Below are 20,600 nucleotides of genomic sequence, written 5' to 3'. Positions count from 1 at the left end.
CGTCATTGCCAATGTTTCACAGCATTTGTTTCACAGTAATAATGATGATGGTAATATTAATACCTTCCAGCACAGCTAACTAAATAGTGATATAAATAATAATATTAATGTTTTCAAGCATCCGTTCACTTGCTCCTGGGCACATCATAAATTCTGTCTTTGCTTAAGCCGCAGAGGCTTAACAAAACAGCTCTACAATGCCATTTAAAATAAAATGAAATAAAATAAAGTTATTCCCCTCCCTTCTCCCAGGAACAGCAAGCTGTCCATTGGAACTGGGGGAGCGGAGTTTCTGCGAGAGTTTTTCAAATGAGTAAACCTACCTCTGTTGTACAGAGCACCTCCTGAAAAACAATGCCTTGTTGTTTTGAGACGGGGTTTACACAGTAGGGGGATGGTGTTATCTACTTCCCTTAAAGACCCTTTGAAAATGCACCACAAAAGGCAGGTTGAGACCCCTTTTCTCCCTTTTCATGCAGGCAGCCATGTTAGTGTGCTGCAGCAAAAACAGCAAAGCATCTTGTGGCACCCTAAAGATGAGCAAATGTTAGTTTTCTGCTGGGCACATCTAACTGTTTATTTTTGTGAAATCGTGTCCTCCCTAAAAGAGGGCACATGTTGCGGTGAGATCTGGAGACTGACCTCTTGGTTGTGGGTGGGTATATTGGACAGCCACAACACCCGATTGGTAAGTCCCTCGATGCTGGGTTTCAATCTGGCCAATGGGGCTGCAGTATAAACGGATCGAGGGACCTATATATACACCTATGCACATGACCCAGAGCTTCCTCTTTCGGCTTGTGCATTCGGAACAACCACCCACCTCTCCCTAATTTTAGGGCCTTTTGCGATTCACCTTGATATGCCATCGTCTGTCATTGGGACAGGGGCACGACAGGAATTTTCCCACTTGGCTGATCAGCTGTTGCCATTGGGTTTTCGTCTGCCGCGTAGCAAATCGTCACAACTTGTAAGGTTGTGGATAGGCACTGGTTCATGTGATAGGGATGGGAGAAGGCTCTTGCCATCCCTATGTGAAGGGTATTCCGTTAAAGGAATCCAGGGACTCAACTTGGTTTGGCCAACCCCCAAAAAGGGGTTGTGCCTGTGCCTGAGTCCAGGGGAGCATCTGGGGAGTGAATAGAGTCTGCTCCCAGGCTTTTCACCTTCCTCAGGTGTTCACCCTTGGCTGACCTATGATAGAGCTCTGGGTCAGCGCTACCTGCAAGGGTGCAGGGAGCTAGTCGAACCAGAGCCTATGCAACCACTCACTTTTCTGTAATCAATAAAGTTGTGGCCTATATTCTGCCAAAAACTAAAACTAAAATTTGAGTCAAATGTGTCTTTATAGTGTAGTGGTTAAGAGCGATAGACTCGTAATCTGGGGAACCGGGTTCGCTTCCCTGCTCCTCCACATGCAGCTGCTGGGTGACCTTGGGCCAGTCACACTTCTCTGAAGTCTCTCAGCCCCACTCACCTCACAGAGTGTTTGCTGTGGGGGAGGAAGGGAAAGGAGAATGTTAGCCGCTTCGAGACTCCTTCGGGTAGTGATAAAGCGGGATATCAAATCCAAACTATTATTATTATTATTATTATTATTATTATTATTATTATTAATTAGGAGGGAGGTCTCTGGATCTGAACACACAAAGAGGCAAAAGGAGAAATCTGAAATGAAGATTCAGGATACCAGATAATAGCAGTTTTTCAAGGGATGTTGGCTTACTTTCTCTACATGCAACCAGCTTTTTTCTTACTACAAATTGTTACTTGCATGTGGGAACATTTCTTCACGCAAAAATCATGTCCAACGGACTGGGGCAATGGCCATCACATATTATAAGCTTGACTGCATAGTAGTCCCTCCAAATGCCAGAACCACAAGCCTACCATGTTTGCGCTAGTAAATTATTCTTAGCTTGGAGCATACAGAGATCAAGGCTTTTTGCCACTCTGGATTGAAGACTTTCCCATGACACAAAGCCTACCAATTATTCCAGGACTATTGCCAAATTACCTCAGGGAAACAAGTGCCACTGTGCACATGCAAGTTACTTTGCCTAGCAGAGAGGGGTAAGTCTGTTTTGTTTGCAAATTCTTTATACTGTCTTTCCTTTGTATTTTCGCAGTGGCCCAAAATATGCAGACATATTGACAGAGTTGACATATTGACAGTCAGCCACATATGTGGAGTGCAGTCCTTTTCCTGCATTTGTAAAATGCTTTTGGTTTTGAAAAATTGCAAGAAATTAGGAGGTGGGGAAATAAGGAGAGGGTGTTAAATTTTCCTATTGATGAAAAATGATCTGCCAAGTACTTCCTAGAAATGCTGTGTTCAGGGGAGCTCGACCCAGAAGCTGCTGCAAAGGCTTATCTTTAAAGGTCTAGAGGGTTCAGTAGTCTCTGAGCAGAAGGCAGAGCTCAGACAATTCAGTCAATCAGTCATTTTATTTGTACGCCGCCTTTCCAAGGTGGGTTACAACATACTAAATATGCTCAAGGTGGGTTACAACAAATTAAATACCACATAATTACAAACATAACAAAAATAGTCGTAAACAATAAATAAACAGCAATAAATAAACAGCAAAAAAATAAACAGCAACCAAATAATTTCCACATATCATAAGATCTAAAATAAAGATGATGATGATGATGATGATGATATCCATTACAGTAACAACTCTCCTAAACAATTTCCCAAGCTACAGTACTAGAACAGGTCCACAAGGAACAGATCTCTGATAGGACTGACCAATCGTTCAAATAAAGTCCCTTTACTCTGTTAGAATTGAACAGCATACAATGCTGTTCAGCTTTCTGTTTATTGCCGCAGCATTTTTTAAAAGCACAACAGCCAGAACAGAGGACTACCAGCTCAAGAAGAGAAATCTTAACTCTTTCCTCTTGGCTTCTCATTGTGTCTCTATGTGTTTTGCTTTAAAAAAAATACTGTAATGTCTGGGGTCACTCTTCAAAAGTAACATGATACTGGTCCAAAATCTGTTGTTTTACACACAGGATTTATATGATAAAATCAACATAATAAAAATACCATCAACAACCAACTTAAATCAATATAGAAGCAGTACTAGCACAAAAAATAGTGTAAGCAGCATAAGATAAATAAAACAACACAATTAATAGTATTAAAATAATACTGAGGCAAACAACGTAAAACACAACAGAAAACTAGAAGAAACACACACCTGAATATAATCAATAAAAAAGCCCAAAACCAGCAAAGGGGGAAAAGCAAATTTGAGCCCTGTCTAAAATGCACCCAAAGCATAATTAAGAAAAACCTTGAGAGAGCAAAGAGGTCTTCGTTTGCTGCTAGAGAGATCTTCATGTTGATCCAGTTAAGATAAGGTTACCAATTTTTTTTCAATGAATCCAGGGAAACTTTTCAACTTTAATGGATTTTGTATGGGGACAGATTTGTAAATCTGGTGACGTCTGGTAACCTTAAGTTAAGATTCTCTGGGAGAGCATCCCATAACCAGCTCCGAAAAGACCTCCTCGCTATTTCTTCCCAAAATGTATTATTATTTTATTCTTATGAACATTTATTTGTTACTAATTTTTCTCACAAAGGTAACTCATAGAATCATAGAATCATAGCGTTGGAAGAGACCACAAGGGCCATCGAGTCCAACCCCCTGCCAAGCAGGAAACACCATCAGAGCACTCCTGACATATGGTTGTCAAGTCTCTGCTTAAAGACCTCCAAAGAAGGAGACTCCACCACACTCCTTGGCAGCAAATTCCACTGTCGAACAGCTCTTACTGTCAGGAAGTTCTTCCTAATGTTTAGGTGGAATCTTCTTTCTTGTAGTTTGGATCCATTGCTCCGTGTCCGCTTCTCTGGAGCAGCAGAAAACAACCTTTCTCCCTCCTCTATGTGACATCCTTTTATATATTTGAACATGGCTATCATATCACCCCTTAACCTCCTCTTCTCCAGGCTAAACCTGCCCAGCTCCCTTAGCCGTTCCTCATAAGGCATCGTTTCTAGGCCTTTGACCATTTTGGTTGCCCTCCTCTGGACACGTTCCAGTTTGTCAGTGTCCTTCTTGAACTGTGGTGCCCAGAACTGGACACAGTACTCCAGGTGAGGTCTGACCAGAACAGAGTACAGTGGCACTATTACTTCCCTTGATCTAGATGCTATACTCCTATTGATGCAGCCCAGAATTGCATTGGCTTTTTTAGCTGCCGCGTCACAATGTTGGCTCATGTCAAGTTTGTGGTCAACCAAGACTCCTAGATCCTTTTCACATGTACTGCTCTCAAGCCAGGTGTCACCCATCTTGTATTTGTGCCTCTCATTTTTTTTGCCCAAGTGCAATACTTTACATTTCTCCCTGTTAAAATTCATCTTGTTTGTTTTGGCCCAGTTCTCTAATCTGTCAAGGTCGTTTTGAAGTGTGATCCTGTCCTCAAAGTGTTTTACATTAACAACCAATTGAAAGCAACAATATAAACCCAAGAACACGGTAATTCAGCTAAAAGACTAAAAACAAAGTTAACAAAAAAGGCAAGACTACAAGCTCCTTCCCGCTAAAAGAGGAGAGGTCATAATATCCTTCAGATTAAAGCCCAGAGGCCAAAAGCCCAGAGAAAAATGTCTACCCCCTGATGGCTCCCTCTCCTATCCTCACCCACCCCCTCAGTCACTAAGATAGGTCTTCCAGCAGCCCTGCTCCCCAAATACATCCTGTGCAGTGGCGTAGCATGGGTTGTCAGCACCCGGGGCAAGGCAAGTAATTTGCGCCCCCCCCCCCCCGCTGCACTGTCCCTCCCCCAGATAGTCCCTCGCTCTCTCTCCGCACCGCACGCCTGGCACCCTCCCCTCCACAGTGGGCGGCGACCTGGCGGCTCGGATCGGATTCGCACAGCCAGCACTGCAGTGAGAGAGAGTGAGTGAGCCAGGTAGGGGCAGAGAGCTGTGAGTGCGAGCGCGCGCCCCCCCCCCCAGATGTTGCGCCCGGTGTGGCCGGCCCCCCCTGCATCCCCCACGCTATGCCACTGATCCTGTGTATACAAAACACTCAGCAATAAATATGATCATCAGGCCTGGTCCTCACTCTATGCAGGCTTCTGCCCATTTGTTCTCTCCCATGCATTACGATCAACATCAGAGGTCCTGTTCCGACAGATAAATTATTTTTACTCATTCATTTCCAATATTTATATATCACCTAATGAAAAGAGTCCTCTGGGTGGCTCACAAGTAAAAAGTAAAAATGTAAAATACAATAGGAAACTAAAACCCAACACAGAATAAAATCAGCAACAAAGATTGACGGCACCTAAAAGAGTCATCATGTAAGCACACTGAAAAGCCCCATTCCCTAGTTGCTCACCACTGTCCTGCTTTCATATGTGACGCAACTGGCAGAAGAGAAGTTTCCAGGCACAAAACAAACCATGCACAAGGTATTGGGTATGGACTTGACTCAAACAAAGAAATAATTATACTATTTGGAAAGAGCTGCTCTCCAAGGTGAGCACTGCAAGGAAGCCCCCCCCCCCCCCAGCAATGCAAGATAACCAATTGTTTTCACAATTGCTTTGGCCACTAGATGAATTCAGATTAGAGAACTGGGCAAAAACAAACAAGATGAATTTTAACAGGGAGAAATGTAAAGTATTGCACTTGGGCAAAAAAAATGAGAGGCACAAATACAAGATGGGTGACACCTGGCTTGAGAGCAGTACATGTGAAAATGATCTAGGAGTCTTGGTTGACCACAAACTTGACATGAGCCAACAGTGTGACGCGGCAGCTAAAAAAGCCAATGCAATTCTGGGCTGCATCAATAGGAGTATAGCATCTAGATCAAGGGAAGTAATAGTGCCGCTGTATTCTGCTCTGGTCAGACCTCACCTGGAGTACTGTGTCCAGTTCTGGGCACCACAGTTCAAGAAGGACACTGACAAACTGGAACGTGTCCAGAGGAGGGCAACCAAAATGGTCAAAGGCCTAGAAACGATGCCTTATGAGGAACGGCTAAGGGAGCTGGGCATGTTTAGCCTGGAGAAGAGGATGTTAAGGGGTGATATGATAGCCATGTTCAAATATATAAAAGGATGTCACATAGAGGAGGGAGAAAGGTTATTTTCTGCTGCTCCAGAGAAGCGGACACGGAGCAATGGATCCAAACTACAAGAAAGAAGATTCCACCTAAACATTAGGAAGAACTTCCTGACAGTAAGAGCTGTTCGACAGTGGAATTTGCTGCCAAGGAGTGTGGTGGAGTCTCCTTCTTTGGAGGTCTTTAAGCAGAGGCTTGACAACCATATGTCAGGAGTGCTCTGATGGTGTTTCCTGCTTGGCAGGGGGTTGGACTCGATGGCCCTTGTGGTCTCTTCCAACTCTATGATTCTATGATTCTAGGGGGTGGATGCAATGAGTGGGAAGGTAGGAATTGCAGCGTCTTGCTAGTTATGATGCCTTTGCTTTGAAGTGTCCCCGTTTAACTCCATTGCTTGATCTACTCTGCCAGTCTGTTAACCCTTTGGGAGAGGTTAATGGCTGGGTTGGGACCTTTTAGTCACTAACGGTTTTTAATACTTTTGCTGTTTTCTTTTATTGTATTGTTTAATTATTAAATGCTTCTTTAAAATGTTTGATGTTAGCCTCTTTGTTAAGAAAAAGTGGGATATACCTTTTAAAAATACATTCATTAAAAACAATGACACGCACACACACACTGGTCTGCTGTTTAAGATTGGGACCCACCACATCTGTTTCTTTAAAGTCAGGACAAAGTTGGAGAGCGCTTAAATTAAAAATTCTGTTGTGATGAAAATGTAAATGCTGACACGTAAACTGAAACTCATCTCCTAACAGGTGGAATACAGCAGTTGAACTTTCTGCGGCCTGCTCACTGTCAGAAGTATCTGAATTCTCTTTGACATATGTGAATGAAATCACCTTTCTGTGTTCTAACAGTTACTGCCACCTCTCTTCCTGCTGTCAACATCTCCCTCCTGGCCTCTCCTTCGCATTTTTCCTCTTTCTCTGTTGTTTGTTATCCATTATGCTGATTTGAAGGGAGGGGAGAAGTTCCACAGAACAGACAGATTTCATGTGAAACCTGATGGGGATAAGTACCAAGCTTTGAAGCTGGTGGAACCCAGATTTTCTTGGTGAACCTTAGGATACAATTCATGGAGTTGGGGAGGGGTGACAAGCCTCCAAATGGTACTGAAAAAATGTGGAAACGTTTGACAAAATGGTAAATTGCTCAACACATTTTGCATAACCTCTGATATTTTTCACTCCCCAAAACTGACCCTCCTTGACCCTCACCTTTTTTGTTCCCCCCCCCCTCTGCAGAGCATTTCCTATCAGAAAACGGGCAAGTGCCTCCACCACTGTGTCCCCACCAACAGGACACAGCACACTCACCCTCCACCATCTTGAGAAAACCCCTTAATCCTGATTTGATTTGATTTCATTTTTGGTAGATTTACAAAAATAAAAACATATACCAATAAATAAATTTTAGAAAGGGGCAAGATGAGACATGGATGCACAAAGCATTTTTAATTAAAAAAGTGAAGGTTCCTTGTGCTCTGCTCTGCTCCCCTTTTCTTCCTGCCTTGGGTGGCCCTGCCCTATGCTCACCCCTCAGAGCCTGTGCATCAGAGGCTCTCCTCCTCCTCACCAGCTCTCCAGCAGGAGCTACAAGCTGCCCAAGGTAGGAGGCCAGCAGTGGTGGCCATGGACAGGCAACAGGATGCTCACTTTCCTCCCTGAGCTCAGTGGTTGTGATGGTGGTGGAAACAGGGACATTCGAGGATCAAATCAGAAGCTGGGGTGGCTTCCATAATTCTGAGACTGTCGCTGGAAAATAGAGACACTTGGAGAATATGATTTTGGGGCAACCTTGGTTTGGAGCACAATAATTTAATTTGGCAATTTATTCTGGTTTGTGGCTTTTAATAACATATGCCTTTGATTATCAATGTTTTGCTGATCATAGAAAATTAGTTTTGATTATCTGTTTCAGGAGCCCTTTGAGGCTTAAGAGAGGGATACAGTGGTACCTTGGGTTACATACACTTCAGGTTACATATGCTTCAGGTTACAGACTCTGCTAACCCAGAAATAGTACCTTGGGTTAAAGAACTTTGCTTCAGGATGAGAACATAAATCGTGCTCCGGCGGCGTGGCAGCAGCAGGTGGCCCCATTAGCTAAAGTGGTGCTTCAGGTTAAGAACAATTTCAGGTTAAGAATGGACCCCTGGAACGAATTAAGTTCTTAACTTGAGGTACCACTGTATAAAACAAACAAACAAACAAACAAACAAACACAATAACATAAAAACCAGGGTTTGGAAATTTCAGAAAAGCACAGTCTACGCTGACTTCCTGTTGCTGCATGGAGATGTCTGTGCGCATGAACCACTAGGGACTGAATCTAGCCTAGATTTAACTTCCAGGATGCCAAATCTAAGGTAGCTGAATAGCTGTTTGTGGGCTGATAACATATACACAACATATATACATAAACAACAACAAGCAACAAATGCTCTAAACATGTACATTTTTACAACTCTAAGCAAAACACTCACAAAACATTTTTACCAACGTTGATAAACAAAAAACAAAAATCTTCTGCTCCCATCACAAGAATGCAGAAAATCATCAAAGTGATTCTTATACAATAACAAATTTGCATAGGCATGTTAAACTAACACATAATTTAGATAAGAAGTAATGCAGGTTGTTGTTTGAAACATAAGATAGTAAGTCTCACCCAATTGCAAAAAGTCTTCTACTAGTTCTTTGTCTTTCTTCACACAATCTTGTGGGTTACCTTTTCAGCAATTACAAGGTTTCATACATTTTGTCTATAGGAATTTTAACTTGCTGCAGAGGTAAGGTGTTTGATGGTTTTATAGTTGTATTTATTAATTCATTCTATATCTCATATATTTGATTATGGTCACTTATTGATTAGAGTATTATAACTGCTATTAGATTATTGAAAAGCACTCTCTGTGCGGAGTTGACCTTAAATATAAATGACAATTGGTTCAAAAGTTGCTGCCAGATCTAACTGGAACCTACAAACCATATTACCTTGATTTTTTTATCCACTACATTGGCTATCAAATTTGTTTCTGGGACGAGTTTGCGGTGCTGCCGTTTAAAACTGTGATACTTGGAAGCTGGAACATCTGAGCAAAGTCTGCAAACCCCCACCGCTGGTGTGCTTTAAATAGGCAGCAAGGACTTTTTATTGCAATGGGCTTTTTTAGATACTGATTTTAAAATTGCAATTTGAAATCAGATTGCTGCTATTTTATACTTATTTTGTTTAAGTAAGTAGGACTATTAATTTTAATGCTCTAATTTTGATATCATGATTCTTATTGTATTTTTATTGGATTGCTGTTTAGCTGCCTTGAACATCTTAGCTAGCAAAGTGGGACATAAATATTGGTCATAAAAAAAAGATCTTTATTATCTTGAAGTAGTCATGTGAATTAAAATCAAGAAGGGTTAGCAGCTTGCTCGAAGGATGGTAATAGAGTAAAAAACACTCAAAAATGGAAGAATACCATGGAACATAATGTTTGGAGGAAAGAAATCTGGAGATCCATTAGATCAGTGGAAATTAGTGAGGTGATTTTCTGGAAGAGGAGTTTTGTGAAACTAGAAGAACTAAGTTCTAGGGTACATGACCCAGCCAAGCTCTGGGTTTGAGTAGCTTGCACCTGGGCTAGAAGATGCCCGGGAGGAGGGTAGTTGGCATACACCTCCCATTTTCAATAATGGCTGTGTCCTGGGCTGGTCCACCCATGAGGCAAGGTGAGCCAACCACCTCAGGTGGTGGGATCCACAGCGGCACCAGATCTGGCCTCCAAAGAATGCATTGCCCATTGCTGCCACAGTATCAGTAACAGCTGTGGTGCATTTTTGGGAGGCCAGATGTGCCGCCTCCTTGGCAGCCCCCATATGCCACCTCTAAAGTGGCCTCTTGGCAAATAGGAGGTGCTGCCCGTCTCTTCTCGCCCCTAGGGATGATTCCCAATTCAGCCACCAGGTAATGTTGCTTTGATTCCCTACCCCGTTCCTGATGTAGATCTTCATTTACCCGTTTGTTCCCATTGTAGACCTTTATTTCCCCCTGTTCCCAATAGTAGGTCTTCCCTCTGGCATCTTCCCTGGAGGGGTGAGGTGCCATATTTTGCTTCGCCTTAGGTGCCAAAATGTTTTGGGTTGGTCCTGGCTGTGACACTTCAGATGTGTGTGCACTGAGCTTGTGGTTATGTGTGTTTGTAGGGGGCTATAGGATTTTGTTGAGTTGTATGCCATAGTCTCCAACTGTCCCGAAAATGCCGGGACATCCCCCAAACCTCATAAGCCATCCTGGCTTCTTACGTTTTCCTGCAGAGTCCCAGATTGGTTGAAGGTAGCCCAGTAGGCTTTGGGAATGAGGCATGTGTGCTCTGACAGGCTCCTAGAGTTCTCTGGCCTCCTTCCCAAAGCCTAGTGGTTGCCCAGCTTTGGGGAGGAGGTGGGAGGCCCCTAGGATCCTGCCAGAGCCCAGCAGGACACCTCAAAGCTGGGTAAGCCTTGGTTCCTTATTACTACTTCTTTCTGCATAAGTGTGTTTAGGAGCAGGGCATCAGTCTAAAAAGCTGAGCCAGCCGACAGTCCCTGTTGAGTCGAGGAGGGGAGAGATTTAGCTGCTCATCTTGGGCACCTGGCATTTCTTCAGGGAAAATGTCAACGTAGTGTGCGCACGCTCAGAGGATGACCTCCAAACCATCCTAAATATCTTTGCAGAAGCTTACAAAAAGCTTGGCCTATCACTCAACTCCCAAAAACCAAAGTGCTGCACCAACAAGTACAAAATAACCCCTCTGCAGCGCCAAAAATCCAACTCAATGGTGTAACGTTGGAAAATGTCGATCACTTCTCCTACCTAGGCAGTTATCTTTCCATGAGGGCCAACATTGATGCCGAAATCCAGCACTGCCTGAGCTCTGAGAGTGCAGCTTTCTCCCGATTGAAGTGCAGAGTGTTTGAGGACCAGGACATTTGCAGGGAAACCAAAATGCTTGTTTACAAAGCTATTGTACTACTAGCCTTACTATATGCTTGTGAAACATGGACCACTTATAAACGCCATCTCCAACTCCTCGAAAGAGTCCATCAACGGTGCTTCCGAAAAATTTTACACATCACTTGGGAAGACAGGCGAACTAATATCTGTGTACTGGAAGAAGCAATGATCACCAGTGTCAAAGCAATGATTCTTCAACATCAACTCGTTGGACTGGTCATGTTGTGCGGATGCCTGGTGATCGTCTTCCAAAGCAACTACTCTACTCCAAACTTAAAAATGGAAAGCATAATGCTGGTGGTCAACAAAAGAGGTTTAAAGACTGTCTCAAGGCAAATCTAAAAAAGTGTAGTATAAACACTGACAACTGGGAAACACTGGCCTGCGAGTGCTCCAGTTGGAGAACAGCCTTTACGAAAGGTGTCATGGGATTTAAAGACACTTGAACTCAGGACACAAGGGAGAAACGTGCTAGGAGGAAGGCACGCTTGGCAAATCCACACCGTGATCAGCTCCCAGCTGGAAACCAATGTCTCCACTGTGGAAGGACGTGTGCATCCAGAATTGGCCTCCACAGTCACTTACGGACTCGTTGTTAAAACCGTGTTTATGGAAGACAATCTCACCCGGCTATGAGTGATCGCCAAAAAGATGTACAGCAGCCCAGTGAGCAGCGAAGGAGCTGCAGTGTCATGCCTTGGGGTGTTTGGGTGTGTAGGAAAGGGAATACCCTTTATCTTCTTCTTTTTCCTTTTTCCTCCCCTCCACATCTCAGAGAATAATTAAAAGCGGTGCCAAGATCAGACCTCTCCCTCCTGTTGTTTTTGGAAACAGGAGCCTTTGCTCTGTACATTTGTGTGTGTGTGTGTGGACTTGCACCAAAAGAAGGAAATGGTGAAGCTGACATATGAAGCCTTTCCTATTCTTTAAATGCAATGGTTCAGCAGCCAGCACTTTTTTAGGAAACATGTGGAGTGTTTATTCCTTTATTGTAAATTGAGCCTTACACTGCAAGCCTTTACATGTCTACTCAGAAGCAAGTCCCATTGTATTTAATGGAGCTTACTCCCGAGTAACTGAGTAAAGACTGCAGCCTTTACACCTCAATCCTAAGCATTCTCACTCACAGGTAAGACCCACTGAGTTCAATAGAATTTACTCTCGTGGTATGTTCGTGATCATTCTCAGTTTCCATGGTTGTCGTTATATCCCGAATTTTTTCCTGACAGGGACTCAAGTTAGCTTCCAGCTAAAATTTTATTTCATTCCATTTATTTGTTGAAGGTGTTGTACATGATCCCTTCCCTCACACACTTTTTCTTTACCACAATTCTGTGAGGAATGTTAGCTGGAGAGGTTGTAATTGGCCCGAGGTGGCAGATGTATATGTGTATATAGCATATGTGTATGTGTATATGTGTATATAGCGGCCTGAAGTGAGATGAGTGCCGCAACCCCATAGTCACCTTTGACTGCACTTAACCGTCCAGGGGTCCTTTGCCTTTATATGTGTGGGAAATCAAACATAGGAGAAGCTTTCTGATGTAGAGTAAAGGTAAAGGTAAAGGGACCCCTGACCATTAGGTCCAGTCGTGACCGACTCTGGGGTTGCGGCGCTCATCTTGCTTTATTGGCCGAGGGAGCCGGCGTACAGCTTCCGGGTCATGTGGCCAGCATGTCTAAGCCGCTTCTGGTGAACCAGAGCAGCGCACGGAAACGCTGTTTACCTTCCCGCCAGAGCGGTACCTGTTTATCTACTTGCAAGAATGTCCCTATTTTCATCGGAGGAATGTTGGAGGGATGCTGACCCCACGACAGTGGTACCTTGATTCTCGAAATTAATCCATTCCGGAAGTCTGTTTCAAAACCAAAACATTCTAAAACTCTCTCACCAAAGTGGCTGGGCTGCAAAGTGCTGCTGGGATGCTTTCTACACCGGTCCAATCAGTGCAATCTCTCTAAAAACAGAAGCACAGCACTAAAAATGGAAGCTCAGGACACATTCGACTTCCAAAAATTTTTTTTGAGAATCGGCACGCTCGGGTTCTAAGTTGTTCATGAACTAGGCTGTTCAAGAACCAAGGTACCACTGTATATGCTTCAATGATAGGATGGATCATGCCCCCAGAATGTGAAGAGAAGAGACATCAGAGGGAGAGTGGGAATGATAAAAGATGCCAAGAACTATGCTACAGAATTTGCAAAGTGGACTCAACATAAGCCTTCATTTCCCTCCTAGAATTGTGTCTATTACTTTATATCCTTAGGCCAACAAACAGACAGACCGTTGAGGAAAATTCAGACAAATGTTAAGTACTAACCTTAAGCTTGAGTGGTACTCTTGTCCTGTTTATCTCAGTATTGATGGAATAAGAAGCCCGTTTAATTTCTTGGCTCAGCAGAATAAATAGATTGCATTGTTGGTTTAATGATCATCTAGACTTGAGAGCACAATTAGCAGAAGTAAAATAATCTCCAAACATTCTAGTTAATTACTCACCCAAACGGATGTTTACTAATAAACATCATAAGAATAGGAATCATTTTAGGAAAGTATTATCGGCCCCTATAGGGATGCAATTCCCCCCCAACCTTTTTATTTTTTAATTGAGCTCAGGAAAGATTAAAGTCTTAATTAAACACACATTTTATTTCAGTACTTAGTGTTCACAAACTGCATCCTTTTAATGTAAAACTGACATTCTGGCATTGTTCATATGCCCAGAAGAGTACAATAATCAAGAGTGGTTTATTATAGCAGTGTACCAAAATAATTAATAAAGTATGAACATTCGCCTATGTTTCCAACTTTTTTCACCATGGCTAGAAATCAGAATACTGTAGGCTCAATGGCATTTTTTTTTTTTTAAGTTATTAGAAAAATCCTGGGCCTGCACCCTCGTCCATGCAAATAATCTCTGGAGCAGGGGCAGTGCTGAACTTGGTATTTGGCTGCAGAATGGCCAAGGTAGGGATGAATCCTGCTTTTACTGGAGGGCATAGCTTGGCAGGAGCAGGGATAAGGATTGGGTGGCGCTTAAAACCTTAAATTTTAAAACAACCCCAAATATTAAAAGTAGGCAACACATTTAAAACAAACCCAGCCCATTGCAGTCATGAAAACAGACTGGATAAAGATGAGGAAGCACGTATTCAAATAAATATTTTAAAACAGGTTCTAGAGTTTTAGTCATTCTGGAAAGAATCTGCACCCTCGAAATAGGATTTGTTGCATGTTTCCTTTTGATCCATTAAGCTGCATTTTAAGATATTTGCGGAAATAAAAAGAGCTGATCCCTTGTTGCCCTTTGGTTTAATACCTGAAAGGATAAAGCTCTTGTGATGTAACAAGACAGTTATTTTTAAGCCGCTTAAAGTCTGTGGTTTTTTCCTGTTGTTACAAGAGCTTCATCTGAGATTCACTCTGTTTTCTCCATTTATCTGTGGTTCTTCCTGTTGGGATACTGCCAGGGAGACAAAGTCCATCATGACTCCACGTCGTCTCCGGACGTCCATCGATCTCCCGTAGACACGCAGTTTCAGCAATTAGCGACAGGAGCTCCAGAAATAGCTTCCCACATTCCAGAGCCGATGCACGCTCTATCAGCAGATAAAGCACACAGCGAAAGATGCACTCAGGAGAGCATTATTTACAAGTTTATTTCTGCGTTGATCAGAACAAAGAAAAACATGACTGCCTGCTTCAGTGTCTCCGGCAGAGAGAGAGAAACGAAAACAAAGATACAACAGAAACATCCTGTGAAAACAGGAAATACGCAGACTCTGTGACTCAAAGCCTGCTCCCTTTTAAGGTGGAACGGAAATATCCTAACACTTCCTTTCTCACCTTTCAGTAGCTTTTAGAATCAGACCACATGGATTCCAAAGGGAAGTGACAAATATAAAGGAGGGTGGTGCTTTATTGCTACAGAGACAGATTTAAGGGAGCATGACCAGTTCACCCACACTGGGCACTGAGCCAAGAGGGCACCATGAGGGATGTCACAACTTAGAATGGAAGGTGAGAGGTGTGTGTGAGAGAGAGTGCAGACGCCAAATTTTGGTGTCGCACAGGGCGCTGCTGAAATTTGAAAGCCCAAATACCTCCACTGATTGCTATATACATTGTGCGATCTTTCAGTTTTCTACCTTCTGGGAACCCTTTCCACACTGAGCAGTCTGCCAAGGAACACTTATGTGTTGATCAGTGTTCTACAGCATATTCTGCAGCAGCCCCCACCAAACTAGTGCCCTCCAGCCATTTTGAACAACATCTCCCATCAGCTCCAGCTGTGCTGGCTGGGTCTGATGGGAGTTGTAGTCCAAAACATCTGGAAGGCTGCCGTAGAGCAGACAGCCAGTTTGTGAAGAATGGTGGCCAGACCTCTTGGACCACATTATTGCCTTGCAGTTGGCATTGCTGGGGGAAAAATAGTATTCATGGACAAGCTGCTTTTGAAGGAATATTGCCATCTTCTCACTGAGGAACTCCTGATCAACTCCCAAGAGACCCACAGTTTGAAAACCATTGACCTCTTGTAACAGTAATGTAGATCACACCCAATGGTTATTACAAACCCAACCTTGGATATGTGAGTCCACAACAGCTCACCAATACTTTAAAATAGCTTGCGCTATGATTATATAAACTCACATTCTTCTTACTTACAATACCAATGACATAGGAGAAGGCTATATGTTGTTAGTGTAATTCCGAAAGTATTCATGGTATAGTTCCTAATATATTTGCAGTATACCTTTATGGCACAGTGGTGACATCATGTGTAAGATAATAGCTTTTACTTGAATTGGCTTTTGATGGTGTGCAGTATGGCAAGAAACTTATCATATTGCTTGTAGGCCTGGATTGGGGCCTGGGACTCGGTTGGCTCATGAAACATTTCAATCAAATAATCCAAACCCATCTAATATACTTGATTCAAACAACCTGTGCTGTTTTAAGAAGCTCTAAAATAAAAGTTATTATTTGCAGGGAGGAAAATGACATTTTTGAGGAAAATCGCCAAACACGACAGTGCCAACATGGTTTGTTCCCAGACATTTTTAGCAAATTCCACCTGGGAACTGCTTCTGACTACAGTATTCTGTCCAGGAAATTCTGGGCACATGGCAACCCTACATTATATAGGCGTTTATTTCTACAGTGGTACCTCATGTTGCAGACGCTTCAGGTTACAGACTCCACTAACCCAGAAATAGTACCTCGAGTTAAGAACTTGGCTTCAGGATGAGAACAGAAATCGCGTGGCGGCGGCACAGCAGCAGGAGGCCCCATTAGCTAAAGTGGTGCTTCAGGTTAAGAACAGTTTCAGGTTAAGAACGGACCTCCAGGACGAATTAAGTTCTTAACCCAAGGTACCACTGTATATGAATATAAGAGGCCAGAAGTATTGATGAAGACTCAAGAAAGGACAGACTTCAATTACCATTCTAACATGGTTGGATGAAGCAATCTCCTTTTGGCCAAGATGGAGCCATGATAACATGATTTGTCAAGATCAACCCATATTTCTGAGGTTTTCCACTGACTGATGAACCACAGTTTCAATATCCGTTTTTTTCTCAAAACAGCATCAAAGTTCACATTACATTTCAAAATCAACCCACAGAGGCTGTCAATCAGGTTTTTCTATCCATATTGTATCCGACATATCTCAGGTGTAAGGATACATCAGCAGAACCAATCCATCACTTCTGGTGGTGCACCCACACAACCCTAACCTTTCCATCACCTCACCTCTCCCCGTCTACTAAGCAGCAGCAACACCGATGCTGATAAGTTAGTATTGTGGTTCCCCATTAGGTGAGCCACTTCTGTCCTGAGCCTGTAGCGACGAGGTAGTACAGAATGCTCAGTGGCCAAAGGAACTAAACAGACTGCAGTCCAACTGCTGTGAGGGAAAGGACAGTTGTCGCATTGTCTCAGATTAAAACCACACATAGTGGAAAGATAAGAAGTCCTTGTTGAAACGACACCTGGGAGCTGGCCCAAGGAAGGGCTCTGCAGTACTGGAAACAGGGCAAACCAAAGGTTCAGAGGACTGGAGGTTGCTGGCCAAGATTCTAAAGTGGCATAGGATTGCTAATTCCTGAATATAAGACAGTCGTCCCCAATGTGGTGCCCTCCATGCCACAGCCCCCCTTCAGCCCCAAGTCATGACAGGCAATGCTCAGAACAGATGAAGGGCCCAGGGTGGAAGAGGCTGATTTAGCAATTCTGTCTCTTGTAGCAACACCATCACAGCAGCATTACGGCCTGGTAACCTTAAGGGGTACTGAGGCCACAAAGCAGGGAAGGAAGCTGAATTTCAGGTATTTATTATTAGCTCCAGGCTTTCATAATCTGTGATATGTCAAAAGCTTTGTATAACCAATGACTATACCAAAAAAAATATCACCACATTAGCCACTACCCTGGAATAGTCTGCTGCAGCCTTCCCACTGAATACAAGGAACACCGGATCTGGCCGTTAGGCAGTTTACCTGCTGGCCTCTGCCGTCACCACATCCTTCCTCACATTAGCCCTGGTGACTGAGCTACCCTTTTGTCATTCTGCCACAAGGTTTAGATCATCACACACATTCACATCAATCACTTCTGTTACTCACCTTCCAAAAATCTCAGACTCTCATAAGATTTCACAGAAGGTTTACTGAGAGGCAGCCCCAAATGGCACAAAATGACACACATGGGAAGCCCTCTGTTTCCCCTCCAATGGCAAAAGATATTCAATCCAACCTTCTATCAGGATGTTGCTATTGCTTCTTTCAAATCCTGTTGAGCAATCCAATCCATGGCACAGTTCTTCTTGAAAGAGCCTGTTGTCTGACAGTGACAGAGAAACAATGAACCCTATTTAATGAGATTAGTTACAATAAAGGGGAAAGTGGTTTATAAAAAAAAGGGGGGCCGTTAAAGCAATGGGGCTGATTATTAAATCATTATTCTTACACAAGTTTGGCACCAGGCATACCTTTTTTTCTGGATACTTGCCATCATGCCTAGTTTAGACTTGATAGCCGACTTTGTCTCTGTGTGTGAGTGCCTCTGTGTGTGTGTGTGTGTGTACATCCACTTGACTTTTCAATTGCAAGGTCTGTTGTGTAATTCATTTCCCACTTCAGGAAAAAAACACGCTATAGAGTCCTCCCCTCCCTTTGTAATTCAATCACATACAATTATAGCATCTGCTATAATTTTACTGCTGGGCACGCTCCCTCCCGCTTTCCTTTAGTAAGTCAGGCTTACTGACAGCAGCACTTTTGCTAAAAATGAAGGCTTTGCAAATCTGCCGGCTTTTGCAGAGATAGTTGGGGTTCCGTCTTAGCTGGGCTGGGTTCACTTCCATATGCCGATGCAAGTCAGGGGCCTGGTAAAGAAAGTAGCAGTAGGATCTCTAGGTAGCATTGCTAAACACTGATCCCTTTAGAGACATCTTGCTCTTCTTGTCAAAACACTCTTGCTTTTCTGGAGATTCCGCAGATGTCTGCCCAAGCAGGAATCTCCAAAATTGTCCTTGGATATCACTTCTTAAGAAATTTACTAGCAACTATGGTAGCACTCACCTATCCTGTCTGAAAACCCTGCTAGTCTTATCCAAACTCCTTACTTATTTCAACATTCATAGGTAGTTTTGAGAACCTTTAAATTCATCATGGAATTTTATTTTAGGTGAATTTGGTGCTAACTCTGGTTAAAATGATGCATATGTCTAAAATAAATGCATACAGTGTTGAGAGAATTACCGTATATGGCTCTCTGTTTCAGAAGTTCCAGCCTTGCATTTGCATTTGAAGTAAAAAGTCAGCACAGTGCTCAAACCCTTTCCTGCCTTACTCTGAAAAAAGTACTTTTTTTCATTTTCATTTCTTTTAATGACACCAGAGACCAAGAGTTAGATGCAGGCAATGGTTCCCTCTGTATTCTGCTCAGGGCTGGAATAACCATTAAGCAAAATAAGCATGTGCTTTAGGGCATCAGGAGAAGGGAGGCACCACAGAAATTTTTGATTGTTGGATTGACCATGGACCATATTGTGCAGCTGAACCAGGTTCCACAAAAACAAAGGCTCCCACAATATACATGTCATAAATTCAGTGCAACAAAAAATGTAAAAAAGAGATTCCGTCATGCTCAACTTTATAAAATAATTGTAGAAGACAATATTTTACAGTTTTTAATTGTTTCTATTTGCATTAGATATGGATAAGGTAAAGGTAAAGGTACCCCTGCCCATAGGGGCCAGTCTTGACAGACTCTAGGGTTGTACGCCCATCTCACTCAAGAGGCCTGGGGCCAGCGCTGTCCGGAGACACTTCCGGGTCACGTGGCCAGCGTGACATCGCTGCTCTGGCGAGCCAGAGCCGCACACGGAAACGCCCTATTTATCTACTTGCACCCGGGAGTGCTTTCGAACTGCTAGGTTGGCAGGCGCTGGGACCGAACAACGGGAGCGCACCCCATCACGGGGATTCGAACCACCGACCTTTTGATCGGCAAGCCCTAGGCACTGAGGCTTTTACCCACAGCGCCACCCGCGTTTCTATTTGCATTAGATATGGATAGGGGCACCCAAATCTTTTAAGTGATTAGGGCCTCTAATGGTCTTAATCTAACCCTGATTCTGCTACCCAAGGCTATGTACACCCAGCAGTTTAAAGTGGACTCAGTGCATCACATTGTCCACCTGACATTGCCATCCAAGTGTCAGCCCAAGCTTCCCCCCACATTTAAATAAGATTGTCCTGACCGAGAGATGATGCTATAAAGGTCTTTTGTTTTTTAGAGCCAGCATCTGGTTGGCCACCATGGAAACAGGATGCTGGGCTAGAAGGGCCTTTGGCCTGATCCAGCAACCAGGCTCTTCTTACGTTCTCCTGCCTTGGTCTCTGCCAATCTGCCCATGAGCCAAAAACATTCTGAAGATGACAAAGGAAGAGTCCTGGTAGTACAAGAATTGCAATAACCCAGTTGACAGCAACACAATATAAATAGCTGTGAAGGAGGAGGAAGGGAAAGAGGGAAACCGCAGCAAAAGGTGAAGGCTTGTTTGTAATCCAGGCTTTGACATCATTCACGCCTTCCCAGGCCACAGCCCATTTTACCTGCTACAGATCAACTTATCTCTTATCAGCCCACTAAAGAATCATAGAATTGTAGAATTGGAAGGGGTCCCGACAGCCAATTAGTCCAACCCCCTGAAATGCAGGAATCTCAGCTAGAACATACATGACAAGTGTCTGCTGTCATATGGATAGGACTACTTCCTGCAATATTTTGATAGGGCCTCACATTCCCAAATTGTGATAGTGGCAAAATACTTGGGAGGACAAATTCAAATCGAGCAAATTATTTCTTGCATTGCGCCTTATTTATGATATGGTGGGTTAATATCTATGACTGATAATCAGTATTATATGATTTGAATTAGTAGAGTTTCCTCTCACCAAATACCCAAGATACAAATTGTATCAGAGAATTGTGAT

General features: G+C 43.2%; 1 long non-coding RNA gene across 1 annotated transcript in view; it reads right to left on the bottom strand.

Moving 5' to 3' along the window:
* The window catches only part of LOC310675274, a 64,330-nt gene extending 46,477 nt beyond the window's left edge, over positions 1 to 17,853 (bottom strand). Inside the window, exon 1 of the long non-coding RNA XR_014510019.1 lies at positions 17,724 to 17,853. This is a non-coding gene — a long non-coding RNA (uncharacterized lncRNA). The remainder of the gene's footprint in view (positions 1 to 17,723) is intronic.
* Between the last annotated feature and the right edge of the window lie 2,747 nt (positions 17,854 to 20,600).

The sequence above is a fragment of the Podarcis tiliguerta genome (assembly GCF_965153285.1).
Source record: "Podarcis tiliguerta genome assembly, chromosome: 3".
NCBI classification, from domain to species: domain Eukaryota; kingdom Metazoa; phylum Chordata; class Lepidosauria; order Squamata; family Lacertidae; genus Podarcis; species Podarcis tiliguerta.
This window is presented reverse-complemented; position numbering and strand designations above follow the sequence as displayed.